This window comes from Monodon monoceros, unplaced genomic scaffold (assembly GCF_005190385.1).
Source record: "Monodon monoceros isolate NGI ecotype Baffin Bay Population unplaced genomic scaffold, NGI_Narwhal_1 Super_Scaffold_22, whole genome shotgun sequence".
Classification (NCBI taxonomy): domain Eukaryota; kingdom Metazoa; phylum Chordata; class Mammalia; order Artiodactyla; family Monodontidae; genus Monodon; species Monodon monoceros.
The window spans coordinates 45,699,554-45,717,355 of record NW_021703779.1 but is presented as its reverse complement, the minus strand read 5'-3'; positions in this window follow the sequence as shown (position 1 = coordinate 45,717,355).

The window sequence follows — 17,802 nt, the reverse complement described above, 5'->3', positions numbered from 1 at the left end:
CACAGCCTTGGGGTGCCCAGCTAGCTGGCAGGTGGGGGTCCAGGCAGGTGCTTCCCCAACTACACACTCCCACCCCCATCTTCACGCCACCGCCAAGCTGGGAGGGGGGCCAGCAGTGGCCCCTGCTACCCGTCTGCCCACCTGGCTGCCGGTCCCCCCTTCCCCCTCCCTGTCTGCCCGCTGGCCGCCGCCTTTTTGTCCTCAGAAGACACGGTCCCCGCGGGGCCTCTGCCAAGCCTCCAGCAGATGCTCAGGGTCTGGGGCTCCTCCCTGGGAGCACTCGGGCCATGGCCTGGGAGAGCCCCAGGTTGTGGGAGCTCTCATCCAGGCTCACCTCGATCCCCAGGCCTGTCGGGGATGGGGAAGAGGTGCAGGTCCACAGCCAGAGGCAGCAGCAGAGGTGGAGTTGGGGAGGGGATGGACGCCAGAAAGAGGGGGTGGGGTGGAGAGAGAGGCTGGCCTGATAGCTGTGTCCCGGGTTTTAGATCCGGGTTGAGGAGGGTGGCTCAGAGCATCCGAGGGGGGGGTCCTGATGCAAAACGGGGGCACCGTGGGCCTGCTGGAGGGACCCTCCAGGCCTGGGAAGCACCCCAGCTTACACAAATTTAGGTCCCAAGATGCTGGGGACACCCAGCCTGGATAAGGCATCGGCGGGGAGCCCAGGGCACTAAGCTGGACCCCATCTGGGCTGTCCGTCCCCCCTCTCCTCGATTTGCACGGTCCCTGCCTCAGGGGCGGGCGGAGGAGGGAGGGAGGGAGGCAGGGAGGGAGAGGGAGGGAGGGAAGGAGGGAGGCTGAGCAGGCAGGGAGACTCCCAGCCGCCAGCCTGGTCCTCCCTGGGGCGGAGCGGGGCGGGGCTGGGCGGGGAAGGGGGGCTGGTGAGGCCGGGGAGGACCCGGCTGGCTGGCAGGCCGACTGGGTGGGGATGCTGGCGTGGCGGCTGTGCTGCCAGGACAATAGCTGCCTGGGGAATTCAGACTCCGGCCTTTCTGAGATGCTGGAGAGAGGCATGCGTGGAGGTGGGGAGAAGTGCATGGGCTACAAGTGCAGAGGAGGCAGGGGTGGGGGGATCTACGGTTGGGGTCAGAGCAGAAAGGTCCTGTGGAAGTTTCTCAAAAGCTTTCGCTTGGGAGGGATCCTTAAAGCTCTGAGAGGTAGGATAGACAACCTTATTTAGAATGGGTTCTATGGGCATTTTCCCAGCAAGGCGGGGGGGGGGGGGGGGGGGGGGGGGGGGGCGGGGGCGTGGCAGGGAGCGCTGCCCATCTCTGAACAGCCCTTCTCAGGACGTCATCTCCCGTGCCACCCCTACTTTCTCTGGGCCAGTAGACAGATACGCACCCATAGTTATGGCCACGTTCCAGGACAGCAGAATGGGCCAGGGGAGGAGAAGCCTTGTAGGCAGAGGTTCGAAGGCAAGGAAGAAATACTTCTGTCCTGAATAGATTAAATTGGGACCAAATGATGCCATAGTGGTTCCCCTAATTTATAGCATTTAAGAATTCCAGTTCCCTTCATATAAGCAATTTTCTTCTATTTTCTTTCTTCCCTCATTCATTAGTTCACTCATTTATTAAGCATGGCTGTATGCTAGGTCCTGTGGTGGGCACTGACAATGTAGATGAATCAGACTTGCTCTCTGCCCTTAGGAAACCCTTGCTCCACTGCCAAGCTGTGGTCCTGCAATCCACCTGCATCTGAACCCCCATAGAGTTTGTGAAACCCAGGCCTACCTCCCAGAAATACTAATTTAGGAGGTTTGAGATGAAGCTCCAAAACCTGTATTTTGACACGGCCCTCAGGTGGTTATTGTTATGTTTGGGCATCATGCTTTGGAGAGGGAGGAAAACCCATGAGTCAAATATAAATTCACAATGGAAATTAGAAAATATTTTGAACTGAGTGATAATGAAAATATTATATCTGAAATTCTGTTGGATGTTGCTAAGGCTATGCTTAGAGAAAAATTATAGCCTTAAATATATATTATTCTTTAAAAAGGCTGAAAATCCATCTCAAGAAGTTAGACAAAGCAAATTAAAGAAAGTAGAAGGAGAGAAATAACAGAGATAAGAGAGAAATCAATGAAACAGAAAACAGAACCACAACAGAGTATTGACAAAGCTAAAAGTTGATTCTTTGAAAAAAACTAGAAAAATGATAAATCCCTGAGACTGATCCAGAAAAAAAAAATAGAAGGCACATAACTAGTATCCGGAACAAAAGGGGGCACTACAATATGGGTTGGATATACATTAAAAAATATAATAAGGCAGTATTATGAAGAACTTTATACTAATAAATTTGAAAATTTTGATAAGATGGGGACATTCCTAGAAAAATACAATTTACTAAAACTTGCACAAGAAAAATTTTTTATCTGAATAATCCTATAACTATTAAATCATTGAATTTAAAATTTAAAAAGCTTTCCACAAAGAAACCACCAGACCCAGAAACTGCCAATGGTGAATTTTACAAAATAAGGAAAGAAACCCCACCACTTTTCTAATTTTACACAGAATTTTCCGGGGAATTGAAGAAAAATCATATGATCATTTCAATAGATGAAAAAAAAGCATCATGACAAAAAACTTAGCAAACTTAAGTTTGCTAAGAATATAAGGGAAGTTCCTTAATTTAATGTACATTATCTATAAAAAATCTATAGCAAATATCATACCTAATGTGGAAACGTTGAATGCTTTCCCTCTAACATAGGGAATGAGGCAAAGATGCCCGCTATAACCACTTCTATTCAAATTGTACTGGAGGTCCTGGCCAGCACACTAAAGCAAGAAAATAAATAAAAGACATAAAGATTAGAAAGGAAGATATAAACATACAATGTCATTTAGTAGTCAAGAAAATATGAAATAAAACCACACTCCCTAGAATGACTAAAAAGAAAAAGATAATACTGGATGTGAGAATGTGGAGTGACTGAAATTCTCATACAATCCTGATGAGATATAACTGATATAATCACTTTGGAACCTGGTTAGCAATATTTACTAAGGGTGACCATATACACACCCCATAACCCAGTGATCCTACTCCTAGGTATATGCCCAACACAAATGCTAATATATGTTTACGAAAAGGCATATACAGTAACGTTCATTTCATAAAAGCTATTTGTAATAGCTTTTTTGTAATAAATAGCTACAACTATTTGTAATAGTTAAACTGGAAACAACCCAAATGTCATTAACAGAAGAATCATAAATAAATTGTAGTATATTCACAGGATTCGATACTACACATCAATGAGAAGAAATGCCTCACAACTGCATACAACAATACGGATGGATTCTGTAAACATTATGCTGAGGAGAATAAACCAGACACAAAAGAGCACATACCCTTTTGGTTCCATTTATAGAAAGGTCTAAAACAGGTGAAACTAATCTATGGTGATAGAAGTCAGAATCTTGATTGCCTTTGGGCCCTGAGTAGGAGGCCCAAGGAGACTTTCTCAGGTGCTGGGAATGTTCTGTTTCTTGATTTCGGTGCTGATTACATGGGTGGTTACTTAGTAACAATTCATTGAGAGCTGTACATTTATGCCTATTGTACTTTTCTTTATATGTGTTATGCTTCCATTTTTTAAAGTTTTTAAAAATGAAAAAGTAAAACAAGCAGTCAGAATGTTTCACATAATGGGAGGCAAAAGTGGGATTTGGGAGCTGTGGGAGCTGGAAGATGTCAAGGCCAGTGTGGGGAGAGGTGGTGATACCCAGGATAAGTGTGGAAGAAGTGGAAGTGAGTTGGAAGAAGTTTAAGAGGCAACATAGTATGGTGGCTAAGAGCACTGACTTTGGCTCCAGGCTGCTGGGGTTTGAATCTGTGTCTCTTAACTTCCTTGCACCTCAAGTTCCTTATCTGTTAAATGAGGTAGTAATAGTGCTTACAACATAGGGTTGTGAAGATAAATGAGGTAATATTTGTAAAGTGTTCATAATAAAGTCGACATAAAATTAATACCATGAGCATCTTGATTAAATAAAAAATGGTGCCTAGGTAAGTGAAACAGCCTGTACAAAGGCTTGAAGGTCCCAGAAGGCAAGATGCATTTGGAGCATGGCAGAAGCAATTTGTTGTGGCTTGGGTGAAGGATACTCCTCTGACATGGGCCAGACCCTGAATGCCAGGCTAAGGCTCTCAGACTTTCTCTTGAACACAGAGATATTGACCTGGGCTCCTGCTATCTTGATTTGCCCTTAGTTGGCCTCCAACTCATGTCCTTCTAAGGCCTCGGGAGAAAGGATTGCTCTGTTGAGGTCGTTGGAGATGACAGGGAACCGCGATGAGGAAAGAAGGGCTTGCAAAAGAGGGTGGGAGACGCCAGCTGGACTCAAGCCCCCCACCCTACCCTCCACCCTGAAGTAACCTTCCTCCCTTAGGAGGGGAAAGAAAGAATTCTTCAAAAAAGGCATGTCTCTATGAGATAAGCACATAGCATCCAATAGGCAGAGCTGTAGGTGGAGAAGACAGGGGAAGCTGCGTAATACACTTCTAGCCACAGTCCCCCATTTTTAATCAACTCCAACATTCCAGGAATGGGAGAACCCTGGTTCCCTTCTGCCTGTACCATTCTGTTTACATACCCTGAGCAGGTGAGGAGATAAGCACATTTTAGAGGATTTTAAAAGTTCCTTATTTCCTCCCGTTTTTTTCTCTGAAATTACAGTACTGCACCACCAGGTGGGCAAAAGCACCTTAGTGGGTTCCTGTGGTCTGCTTAACAAGTCCAGGCTGCATTGGATTGGGAGAAAGAGTGCCATGTTTTACTATTCAATTATGATTTGAAAAATTTAACATTTTAAAGTGTGAAATGTAATATACAGATAAAAATATGCATGAGATGCATACATACAAACAAATAGTTATAAAGTGAACACCCATGTAACTAACCACTGCTCAGCTCAAGAAATAGAATATTAACAGTATCCAGAAGCCCCTAGCATTAATGAGTCTTTTGTTTTAAAAAACAAAAAACACATACTTATCATAAGGAATGTTCTACTTGGTGTCTAAACAGTTGGGAGTGGTTTGGTACATTTCTCACCCATGTTTAACTGTCCTAGTTACTGAATCTAAACAAGGCTTTTACCCCAGCCTTGAATAAAAATGCTTCTTTCCAACTTATTCTGGAATTTTTCTTAGTTGGGGCCCCCTTTCATTCTCTCAACAAACTTTAACTTTTTTATTATGAACATTTCAAACATACAAACAGGGAGTAGTATCATAAATACAGACACACACAACCACGATTGGATAATGAATAAGATTCTGCCATATTTGTTTAATCTATTCCATTTTTTCTTTCATTGAAGTACTTAAAAGCAAATCTCAGACACTGAATCATACCCATATATATTTCAGTATGCATTTCTAAAAAAGGAGTTAATTTAATAAAACCACTATTCCATTATTACACTTAATTCCTTGGTAATGTCTAATAATAAATAAGCAATCCATAATTACCCAATAGTTTTTATAATCAAATGAATTTTTACAGTGGGTTTGTTCTAATCAGAACACACTGCATTATTTGATATGTCTCTTGATGGTCCCTTAATCTAGAGCAGGTCCTCTCTTCGCGCTTTTTGTGTCATGCCCTTGACTTATTGCAGTTGTGCTGTAGAAGGACTCATCTTCTGAATTTGTCTGTTTGCTCCCTTGTAGCGTCATTTAACATGTTCTCTACTCCCCATTTTTCCTGGAGATAGAAGTTAGCTCTGAGAACTCTATTGCATCCGGGTTATTATTATTATTATTACTAAGAACACTTCAAAGGCGGTGCTGTGAGATTCCTATTTCATCATACCAGGAGTCATATAATATCTGGTGGTCCTGCTTTTTATGATGTTAAGATTCATCAGTGGGTTAAGGTGGTAATAGCCTGATACCCCCATGGAAAATTTCCCCATCAGCCTTTCATTTAATGATTTCATCTATTGATGATAGTTGCCTGGATCAGTTATTTCATTAGGACTTGCAGAGTGGTCATTTTTCTAAAATTCTATCACTTTTCTACATTTATTAACTGGCGTTTTTATATAAGTAAAAACGTTCCTTCATCAACTCAGGCTATTGGGTTACCCAAAATACAGTTAATACAGGAAAAACAAGATATAGATGTAATTCTGTCATTATAAATGCCAATTTTAGAGCAAGGAATTGATGCCCTACGGTTCTAGTGGTTCAAATGAGGTTTTTGGTTAAACTTCTTTTTTGCTTCTTCTTATTTTTAGTGTCATTATGAACTCATGGGTTTGTTGTTGTTGTTTTATTTTGGCTGCTCCAGGTCTTAGTTGCGGCACGTGGGATCTTTGTTGCGGGATCTTTAGTTGTGGCATGCGGGCTTCTTAGTTGCAGCATGCGGGCTTCTTAGTTGCGGCATGCGAACTCTTAGTTGTGGCATGCATGTGCGATCTAGTTCCCCAAGCAGGGATCGAACCCGGGCCCCCTGCATTGGGAGCGCATAGTCTTACCCACTGGACCACCAGGGAAGTCCCAAACACATGGTTTTTATTTTTTAAAAGTATATTTAGTGTTTCGATCCATTGCAATTATTATTCTATTTGATGTTCAAATTGTCCCTCATTTGGCCATTGGGAACCCCTTCAAGTTTGCTCCTGTACCTTTTTGACATGAGACTAGTAAAACTTTGATAGTTTTCATGGTTTCTAGTATGAAAAGATGTTCCAGGCTCATAGTAGACATTTACTGCTCCAGATCTAAAATCAGCCATTTCTCCAAGGAGTCCTGGTTCTTTTTAGTTGGGATATATTTGGACAAGATAAGGGTGCTAGGTGTGTGTATTGATAGTGGGTGTCACCGCTTCTTGGTATTTTCAGTGAACAGAGCAAGAAAATTTTTTCTTTGAGAGAAACAAAAAAGTCATTGGATCATATTGACATTTCCAATTCAAAATGAATATTCCAAGTTGTTTATGCAATTTAAAAATTTTATACTTCAAAAGTGGCACTTTTATATGGAAAACCTTGGTTCCTAACAGCATTTATATAATGGCTTCTTTGCAGTAAAGTAACAAAACCAATATTTCTACCAGCAATTAGACTCCTGAAAGAAGTCTAAGATTTCTTAGCAGCTCTATTTGTCCTTGGAATATATTCCATTAAGGGCATGCGTTCAAAACACGGTGTTCTAAATTTGCTGGAAATAATATTTTATCTTTGGAAGCTATGTCATGAATGTGATATAGCTAGGTTTTTTCAGTCCCGTTTGTTTTCAATTTTGGGGGATTGTTTTTAAAATTTTTCGTCGAATTTTTGAATATGTAAAACATTTTTATGTTTTCAGTATATAGGCTAAACTATATAACTTCCATCCTGTCCTTACACCCTGTTATGCTCTCTCCCTCATAGGTCACTTTTTAAAAATGAGTTTTTGGTTTATCCTTCCAGTGTTGCTCTTTGAAACTATAAGTATCTACCTATATGCTTATATATGTATATCTATATATACTTATATATCATACTTATACTTTGCATTCCCCCCTTTCTTATGCAAAGGTAGAGACTGGATATACTGTTTTACACCTTATGCAAGTTTCTATTGAGTGCTTATTATGTTCCCAGCACTGTGCTGAGGTACTTAGGCAAGAGTGATCCCACTTATCACCATGTTCTAGTGTATTTTTTCGGTATTACAGTTAATTAGAACTGCTGCTCTTATCTCTGTCTCTCAGGAGACAGTGCTCCTGGGTATCACCTCAGTGCGACTTATTTATCTCCCACTATCTCGCAACAAACACTGACAATGACAAACACTTGTCCCTCAGCATGTCAAAGGAATAAACATATTTTTAATTACACAAGTGATGCAACATGCACACTGTGATATGCTCAAACTACACAGAAGTGTATGGAATAACAAGCCATGGTTTGCCCTCACTCTCGCCCCATCCCACTGCACTTGGCTGAAACAATTATTCCTACTGTGGTTGCCAAATGGTGATTTTCTAATCCTATTATTCCTTCTACATTTATTAGTTCACATTCTACAATAAGGAAGAGTTCTCTTTCTTTTCCTTCCTTCCTTCATTCATTTATTCATTCATTTAGTTTTGTCATATGGATTTGTGGATTCTTATTTTATCCAATAAGTTATAAACTGCTACATTCATTATTTATTTTGTTGCCCAAATTGTCCCAGAATTTGACAAGGGGAGTCCTTTCAAGCTTGCTTTTTTGTCCTTTTGATATGTCAATCGTCCTTTGAGCATTCCCTTACTTTCTGGAACATCAAGGTGTTTCAGGCTCATCTTGTACTTTTCCTGCCCCAGCTCTGGAATCAACCATTTCTCCAAGAATCCAGCCTTGGTTCCTTTTAGTAGAGATACCAAAATAGGGGCATGAAGCGTGCTCATTGCTGCAATTAGGAGTCACTGAATTATAGTCCATCTCAGTGGACAGAGCTGGTGTGTATGTATATATTCCTAAGCACATACACACACATTATCTATCTATCTATCCATCTATCTATCATCTATCAACCATCTATCTATATCTATCTATCTATGAAATCTCTGTATCACCTTAAAATCATGAATTCATACTGGTACTCCAACTCTTATCTCAAACCACAAGATTCATTCTAGCCTTCCCCCCTTTCCAAATTTCTAACTCCCTTCTCTGACAGTGAGAAATCTGGTTCTCATTATCCATAATATATTTACTTATTTGTTCAATCCTAGGATATGCATATAGTTGTTTCAGAACTGCTAACCCACTACTGTGAAAAATAAAGCTACTAACTAGGGTTTAATATTTGTTTACAGTTTTTATTTTGTTTTTCCCCTTCAGTGTAGTTGTTATTCATTTGAAATAGACTCATTTGTTTCCATTTGTATTTCATTTTGTTTCTCCCCCATCCTTTTTGATTGATTGACTATGTAGAACATTAATATGAATTTTAAATATTGAAGTATAGTCAATTTACACTGTTGTGTTAGTTTCAGGTATACAGCAAAGTGATTCAGTTATACATATATACATACACCTATTCTTTTTCAGATTCTTTTTTATTATAGGGTATTACAAGATACTGAGTATAGTTCCCTGTGCTATACAGTAGGTCCTTTTTGTTTATCTATTTTATATACAGTAGTGTGTATCTGTTAATCCTAAACTCCCAATCAACCCCTCCCCCATTCCCCATTTGGTAACCATATATTTGTTTTCTATGTCTGTCACTCTATTTCTGTTTTGTAAATAAGTTCATTTGTAGAATTTTATAGATTCCACGTATAAGTGATATCACATGATATTTGTTTTTCTCTTTCTGACTTACTTCACTTAGCATGTTAATCTCTAGGTCCATCCATGTTGCTGCAAATGGCATTATTTCATTCTTTTTTATGGCTGAGTAATATTCTGCTGCATATATATCACATCTTCTTTATCCATTCATCTGTCGATGGACATTTAGGTTGCTTCCATGTCTTAGCTATTGTGAATAGTGCTGCTATGAACACTGGGGTGCATTTTCAAATTAGAGTTTTCATCTCTTCCGGATATATGCCCAGGTGTGGGATTGTAGGATTATATGGTAGCTCTATTTTTAGTTTTTTAAGGAACCTCCATACTGTTCTCCATAGTGGCTGCACCAGTTTACAGTCCCATCAACAGTGTAGAAGGGTAACATGATTTTAAAAGTCAAAGCCATACAAAGTATTATATCCAGAGAAGTGTCACTCCCCTATCCCCTGTACCCCATTCCCATCCTCCCATCCTTTTCACCCTATTCCTGCTCATCCCCTGTAGGTAATAAATCCCACTAGTTTCTGATTTACACTTAGTGTATTTCTTTTTGCACAAATGAACAATACATTTTTTTCATTTCTACTTCTTTCTTACATAAAAGATAGCATACTATTGATACTCTATTGCACTTTGGTTTTCTTTGGCACTATTTGCTTTACAAAATATATCCTGAAAATGTATGTACTTATAAAAACATTTTAACGGTTAAATATAACATACATACAGAAAAGTTCAGAAAACATATATCCACTTTTTAAGAATAATTATAATTCAAACACCTGTATAAACACCACACAGGTTAAGAAACAGAACATTGCTAACACCCTAGAAGTCTTCTGCGTGACTTTTGCTAATCATAGCTCCCCCTCTCTCACCCTGAATTTTATGCTATTTACTTCCTTGCTTTTCTTTATGGTTAATCATCTTAGTTTAGTTTTGCTTTTATTCAAGTATAACACATATACCAAAGTGCACAAAAATTATGGACAACTTGATGAGTTTTCACAAACCAAACATACCAGATTCAAGAAACAGATCATGACCAGTACCCCAGAAGGCCCACCTGTGCCCCCTCCTAATCACTTTCTACCTCAGGGTAGCCACTATTTTGATTTTTAAGGGTGTGGTTTGGTTTTGCACTTTATATAAATGGAAAACTAATAGAGTATATGCTTCTTTTATTTGATTATGCTTGTGCAATTTCTCCACTCTGTTGACTGAAGAGATAGTTCATTTTTATGGCCGAATGGCATCCTATTGTATGAATATGTCACAATTTCAAAAATCTGTTTCATTGGCACTGTTGGAAACTTGAGTTGTATACACATAGCTTGTAAAAGAGGGGAAAAAATAACCTGAAGATCATAGCCCTGCAGGTGAGACAGACAGATGAGGCAGAGAGTTGCAGCATAAGCTCTCCATGAGAGTTATACATGTGGGGTTATGGATAGATGGACTTTGAGATGTTGAGGAAAGTTTTGAAGGACGAGAAGATATAATGTCCCTAAGAGGATATAGGGAGAGAGAGGGGGGAGGGAGGGAGGGAGGGAGAGAGAGAGAGAGAGAGAGAGAGAGATTCTAGGCAGGGGAGATCTAGGAACTGGTACCATTTTGGGAAGGCTGGGTCAGAAGGCACTGCATTTAGAGGTGGAGGGGAGAAATGAGGTTGTAGGGTAGATTGGTAAGGCAAAGAACATGTCACAAAAATCCTAGGGTGCTAGATTAAGAACATGAGACTTTATCCCTTAGGGGACTGGGATGCTACTGAAAATTTTTTTCTCCTCCTCCTTAATTTCCTCCTTTATTTTTTAAGCATGGGCATTATATGACCTATTTTGCAGTTTAGAAGGATTCAACCAGCAGTGGGCAGGGAAGATGGATTGGAGGGTTAAGAGCAGGAGGCAGGGAGACCTGTGAGGAAGCCATAGCAACATTCATATTGGTGGTTATGCCTGAAAGCCCTGGAGTTGGGCTTCCAAATTTTCTCCAGCCCAGTTCTCTCTTCTGATCTCCAGTCTCTCATATCCAGCTTTCTACTCAATATCCCCATTTGAATGTCTAATAGGCATTCTCAAACTCAACACAACCAAAACTGAACTCCTGACCTTACCCCTAAAACCAGCTCCTCCTGCAGTCTTTCTCGTATCATGTTCCATCCTTATGGCTGCTCAGGCCTCATTCTTAGAGTTTTTCTTCACTCCTCCCTCTCTTTCACACCCCACATCCTGAAGTCTACTAATCTATTTGTTTGTACTTCCTAGATTTCATATAAATAGAATCACACAATATGTTTTCTTTTTTTGTCCAGTTACTTTCACTCAGCATGATTAGTTTGAGATTCGTCCTTGCAGTTGTGTGTGTCAATAGATCATTCCTTTTAGTGCTGAGTAGTATTCCACTGTATTTATATACCAGAATTTCTTTTTTTTTTTAACATGTTTATTGGGGTATAATTGCTTTACAATGGTGTGTTAGTTTCTGCTTTATAACAAACTGAATCAGTTATACATATACATATGTTCCCATATATCTTCCCTCTTGCGTCTCCCTCCCTCCCCCCCTCCCTATCTCACCCCTCTAGGTGGTCACAAAGCACTGAACTGATCTCCCTGTGCTATGAGGCTGCTTCCCACTAGCTATCTATTTTACAATTGGTAGTGTATATATGTCCATGCCACTCTCTCACTTTGTCACAGCATACCCTTCCCCCTCCCCATATCCTCAAGTCCATTCTCCAGTAGGTCTGTGTCTTTATTCCTGTCTTACTCCTAAGTTCTTCATGACATTTTTTTCCTTAGATTCTATATATATGTGTTACCATATGGTATTTGTCTTTCTCTTTCTGACTTACTTCACTCTGTATGACAGACTCTAGGTCTATCCACCTCACTACAAATAACTCAATTTCGTTTCTTTTTATGGCTGAGTAATATTCCATTGTATATATGTGCCACATCTTCTTTACCCATTCATCTGATGATGGACACTTAGGTTGCTTCCATCTCTGGGCTACTGTAAATAGAGCTGCAATGAACATTTTGGTACATGACTCTTTTTGGATTATGGTTTTCTCAGGGTATATGCCCAGTAGTGGGATTGCTGGGTCATATGGTAGTTCTATCTGTAGTTTTTTAAGGAACCTCCATACTGTTCTCCATAGTGGCTGTACCAATTCACATTCCCACCAGCAGTGCAAGAGTGTTCCCTTTTCTCCACACCCTCTCCAGCATTTATTGTTTCTAGATTTTTTGATGATGGCCATTCTGACTGGTGTGAGATGATATCTCATTGTAGTTTTGATTTGCATTTCTCTAATGATTAATGATGTTGAGCATTCTTTCATGTGTTTGTTGGCAGTCTGTATATCTTCTTTGGAGAAATGTCTGTTTAGGTCTTCTGCCCATTTTTGGATTGGGTTGTTTGTTTTTCTGATAATGAGCTGCAGGAGCTGCTTGTAAATTTTGAAGATTAATCCTTTGTCAGTTGCTTCATTTGCAAATATTTTCTCCCATTCTGATGGTTGTCTATTGGTCTTGATTATGGTTTCCTTTGTTGTGCAAAAGCTTTGAAGTTTCATTAGGTCCCATTTGTTTATTTCTGTTTTTATTTCCATTTCTCTAGGAGGTGGGTCAAAAAGGATCTTGCTGTGATTGATGTCATAGAGTGTTCTGCCTATGCTTTCCTCTAAGAGTTTGATACTTTCTGGCCTTACATTTAGGTCTTTAATCCATTTTGAGCTTATTTTTGTGTATGGTGTTAGGGAATGATCTAATCTCATATTTTTACATGTACCTGTCCAGCTTTCCCAGCACCACTTATTGTAGAGGCTGTCCTTTCTCCACTGTACATTCCATTCTCCTTTACCAAAGATAAGGTGACCATATGTGCGTGGGTTTATCTCTGGGCTTTCTATCCTGTTCCATTGATCTATCTTTCTGTTTTTGTGCCAGTACCATACTGTCTTGATTACTGTAGCTTTGTAGTATCGTCTGAAGTCAGGGAGCCTGATTCCTCCAGCTCTGTTTTTCATTCTGAAGATTGCTTTGGCTATTCGGGGTCTTTTGTGTTTCCATACAAATTGTGAAATTTTTTGTTCTAGTTCTGTGAAAAATGCCAGTGGTAGTTTGATAGGGATTGCATTGAATCTGTACATTGCTTTGGGTAGTAGAGTCATTTTCACAATGTTGATTCTTCCAATCCAAGAACATGGTATATCTCTCCATCTATTTGTCTCATCTTTACTTTCTTATATCAGTGTCTTATAAATTTCTGCATACAGGTCTTTTGTCTCCTTAGGTAGGTTTATTCCTAGATATTTTTTTGTTGTTGTTGCAATGGTAAATGGGAGTGTTTTCTTGATTTCACTTTCAGATTTTCCATCATTAGTGTATAGGAATGCCAGAGATTTCTGTGCATTAATTTTGTATCCTGCAACTTTACCAAATTCATTGATTAGGTCTAGTAGTTTTCTGGTAGCATGCTTAGGATTCTCTATGTATAGTATCATGTCATCTGCAAACAGTGACAGCTTTACTTCTTCTTTTCCGATTTGGATTCCTTTTATTTCCTTTTCTTCTCTGATTGCTGTGGGTAAAACTTCCAAAACTATACTGAATAAGAGTGGTGAGAGTGGGCAACCTTGTCTTTTTCCTGATCTTAGTGGAAATGCTTTCAGTTTTTCACCAATGAGGATGATGTTGGCTTGGGTTTGTCATATATGGCCTTTATTATGTTGAGGGAAGTTCCCTCTATGCCTACTTTCTGCAGGGCTTTTATCATAAATGGGTGTTGAATTTTGTCAAAAGCTTTCTCTGCATCTATTGAGATGGTCATATGGTTTTTCTCCTTCAATTTGTTAATATGGTTTATCACATTGATAGATTTGCGTATATTGAAGAATCCTTGCATTCCTGGAATAAACCCCTCTTGATCATGGTGTATGATCCTTTTAATGTGCTGTTGCATTCTGTTTGCTAGTATTTTGTTGAGGATTTTTGCATCTATGTTCATCACTGATATTGGCCTGTAGTTTTCTTTCTTTGTGACATCTTTGTCTGGTTTTGGTATCAAGGTGATGGTGGCCTCGTAGAATGAATTTGGGAGTGTTCCTCCCTCTGGTATATTTTGGAAGAGTTTGAGAACGATAGGTGTTAGCTCTTCTCTAAATGTTTGATAGAATTTTCCTGTGAAGCCATCTGGTCCTGGGCTTTTGTTTGTTGGAAGAATTTTAATCACAGTTTCAATTTCAGTGCTTGTGATTGGTCTGTTCATATTTTCTATTTCTTCCTGATTCAGCCTTGGCAGGTTGTGCATTTCTAAGAATTTGTCCATTTCTTCCAGGTTGTCCATTTTATTGGCATAGAGTTGCTTGTAGTAATCGCTCATGATCTTTTGTATTTCTGCAGTGTCAGTTGTTACTTCTCTTTTTCATTTCTAATTCTATTGATTTGTCTTCTCCCTTTTTTTCTTGATGAGCCTGGCTAATGGTTTATCAATTTTGTTTATCTTCTCAAAGAACAAGCTTTTAGTTTTATTGATCTTTGCTATCGTTTCCTTCATTTCTTTTTCATTTATTTCTGATCTGATTTTTATGATTTCTTTCCTTCTGCTAACATTGGGGTTTTTTTGTTCTTCTTTCTCTAATTGCTTTAGGTGCAAGGTTAGGTTGTTTATTCGAGATGTTTCCTGTTTCTTAGGGTGGGCTTGTATTGCTATAAACTTCCCTCTTAGAACTGCTTTTGCTGCATCCCATAGGTTTTGGGTCGTCGTGTCTCCATTGTCATTTGTTTCTAGGTATTTTATTATTTCCTCTTCGATTACTTCAGTGATCACTTTGTTCTTAAGTAGTGTATTGTTTAGCCTCCATGTGTTTGTATTTTTTACAGATCATTTCCTATAATTGATATCTAGTCTCATGGCATTGTGGTCGGAAAAGATACTTGATACGATTTCAATTTTCTTAAATTTACCAAGGCTTGATTTGTGACCCAAGATATGATCTATCCTGGAGAATGTTCCATGAGCACTTGAGAAAAATGTGTATTCTGTTGATTTTGGATTGAGTGTCCTATAAGTATCAATTAATTCCATCTTGTTTAATGCATCATTTAAAACTTGTGTTTCCTTATTTATTTTCATTTTGGATGATCTGTCCATGGGTGAAAGTGGGGTGTTAATGTCCCCTACTATGAATGTGTTACTGTCGATTTCCCCTTTTATGGCTATTAGTATTTGCCTTATGTATTGAGGTGCTCCTATGTTGGGTGCATAAATATTTACAATTGTTATATCTTCTTCTTGGATCCATCCCTTGATCATTATGTAGTGTCCTTCTTTGTCTCTTCTAATAGTCTTTATTTTAAAGTCTATTTTGTCTGATATGAGAATTCCTACTCCAGCTTTCTTTTGGTTTCCATTTGCATGGAATATCTTTTTCCATCCCCTTACTTTCAGTCTGTATGTGTCTCTAGGTCTGAAGTGGGTCTCTTGTAGACAGCATATATAAGGGTCTTGTTTTTGTATCCATTCAGCCAATCTGTGTCTTTTGGTGGGAGCATTTAGTCCATTTACATTTAAGGTAATTATCGGTATGTATGTTCCTATTCCCATTTTCTAAATTGTTTTGGGTTCGTTATTGTAGGTCTTTTCCTTCTCTTGTGTTTCTTGCCTAGAGAAGTTCTTTTAGCATTTGTTGTAAAGCTGCTTTGGTGGTGCTGAATTCTCTCAGCTTTTGCTTGTCTGTAAAGGTTTTAATTTCTCCATCAAATCTGAATGAGATCCTTGCTGGGTAGAGTAATCTTGGTTGCAGGTTTTTCTCCTTCATCACTTTCAGTATGTCCTGCCACTCCTTTCTGTCTTGCAGAGTTTCTGCTGAGAGATCAGCTGTTAACCTTATGGGGATTCCCTTGTGTGTTATTTGTTGTTTTTCCCTTGCTGCTTTTAAATATGCTTTCTTTGTATTTGATTTTTGACAGTTTGATTAATATGTGTCTTGGCATATTTCTCCTTGGATTTATCCTGTATGGGACTCTCTGTGCTTCCTGCACTTGATTAACTATTTCTTTTCCCATATTCGGGAAGTTTTCAACTATAATCTCTTCAAATATTTTCTCAGTCCCTTTCTTTTTCTCTTCTTCTTCTGGAACCCCCATAATTCGAATGTTGGTGCGTTTAATGTTGTCCCAGAGGTCTCTGAGACTGTCCTCAGTTCTTTTCATTCTTTTTTCTTTATTCTGCTCTGCAGTAGTTATTTCCACTATTTTATCTTCCAGGTCAGTTATCCGTTCTTCTGCCTCAGTTATTCTGCTATTGATCCCATCTAGAGTATTTTTAATTTCATTTATTGTGTTGTTCATCATGGTTTGTGTCATCTTTAGTTCTTCTAGGTCCTTGTTAAATGTTCATTGCGTTTTGTCTATTATATTTCCAAGATTTTGGATCATCTTTACTATCATTATTCTGAATTCTTTTTCAGGTAGACTGCCTATTTCCTCTTCATTTGTTAGGTCTGGTGCGCTTTTATCTTACTCCTTCATCTGCTGTGTGTTTTTCTGCCTTCTCATTTTGCTTATCTTACTGTGTTTGGGGTCTCCTTTTTGCAGGCTGCAGGTTCACGGCTCCCGTTGTTTTTGATGTCTGTCCCCAGTGGCTAAGTTTGGTTCAGTGGGTTGTGTATGCTTCCTGGTGGAGAGGACTAGTGTCTGTGTTCTGGTGGATGAGGCTGGATCTTGTCTCTCTGGTGGGCAGGTCCACGTCTGGTGGTGTGTTTTGGGGTGTCTGTGGACTTATTATGATTTTAGGCAGCCTCTCTGCTAATGAGTGGGGTTGTGTTCCTCTTTTGCTAGTTGTTTGGCGTAGGGTGTCCAACACTGTAGCTTGCTGGTCGTTGAGTGAAGCTGGGTGCTGGTGTTGAGATGGAGATCTCTGGGAGATTTTCGCCATTTGATATTATGTGGAGCTGGGAGGTCTCTTGTTGACCAGTGTCCTGAGGTTGGCTCTCCCACCTCAGAGGCACAGCACTGACTCCTGGCTGGAGCACCAAGAGCCTTTCATCCACACGGCTCAGAATGAAAGGGAGAAAAAGTAGAGAGAAAGAATTAGTAGAAGTAGGAAGAAAGAAAGAAAGGAGGGAAGGAAGGAAGGAAGAAAGAAAGAAGAAAAGCAGGAAGGAAGGAAAGAAGGAAAGAAAGAAAGACGATAAAGTAAAATACAATAAAGTTATTAAATCAAAAAATAATTATTAAGAAAAAAATTTTAAAAAAAACGGACGGATAGAACCTTAGGACAAATGGTGGAAGCAAAGCTATACAGACAAAATCTCACACAGAAGCATACACATACACACTCACAAAAAGAGGAAAAGGGGAAAAAATCATAAATCTTGCTCTCAAAGTCCGCCTCCTCAATTTGGGATGATTCGTTGTCTATTCATGTATTCCACAGATGCAGCGTACATCAAGTGGATTGTGGAGCTTTAATCCGCTGCTTCTGAGGCTGCTGGGAGAGA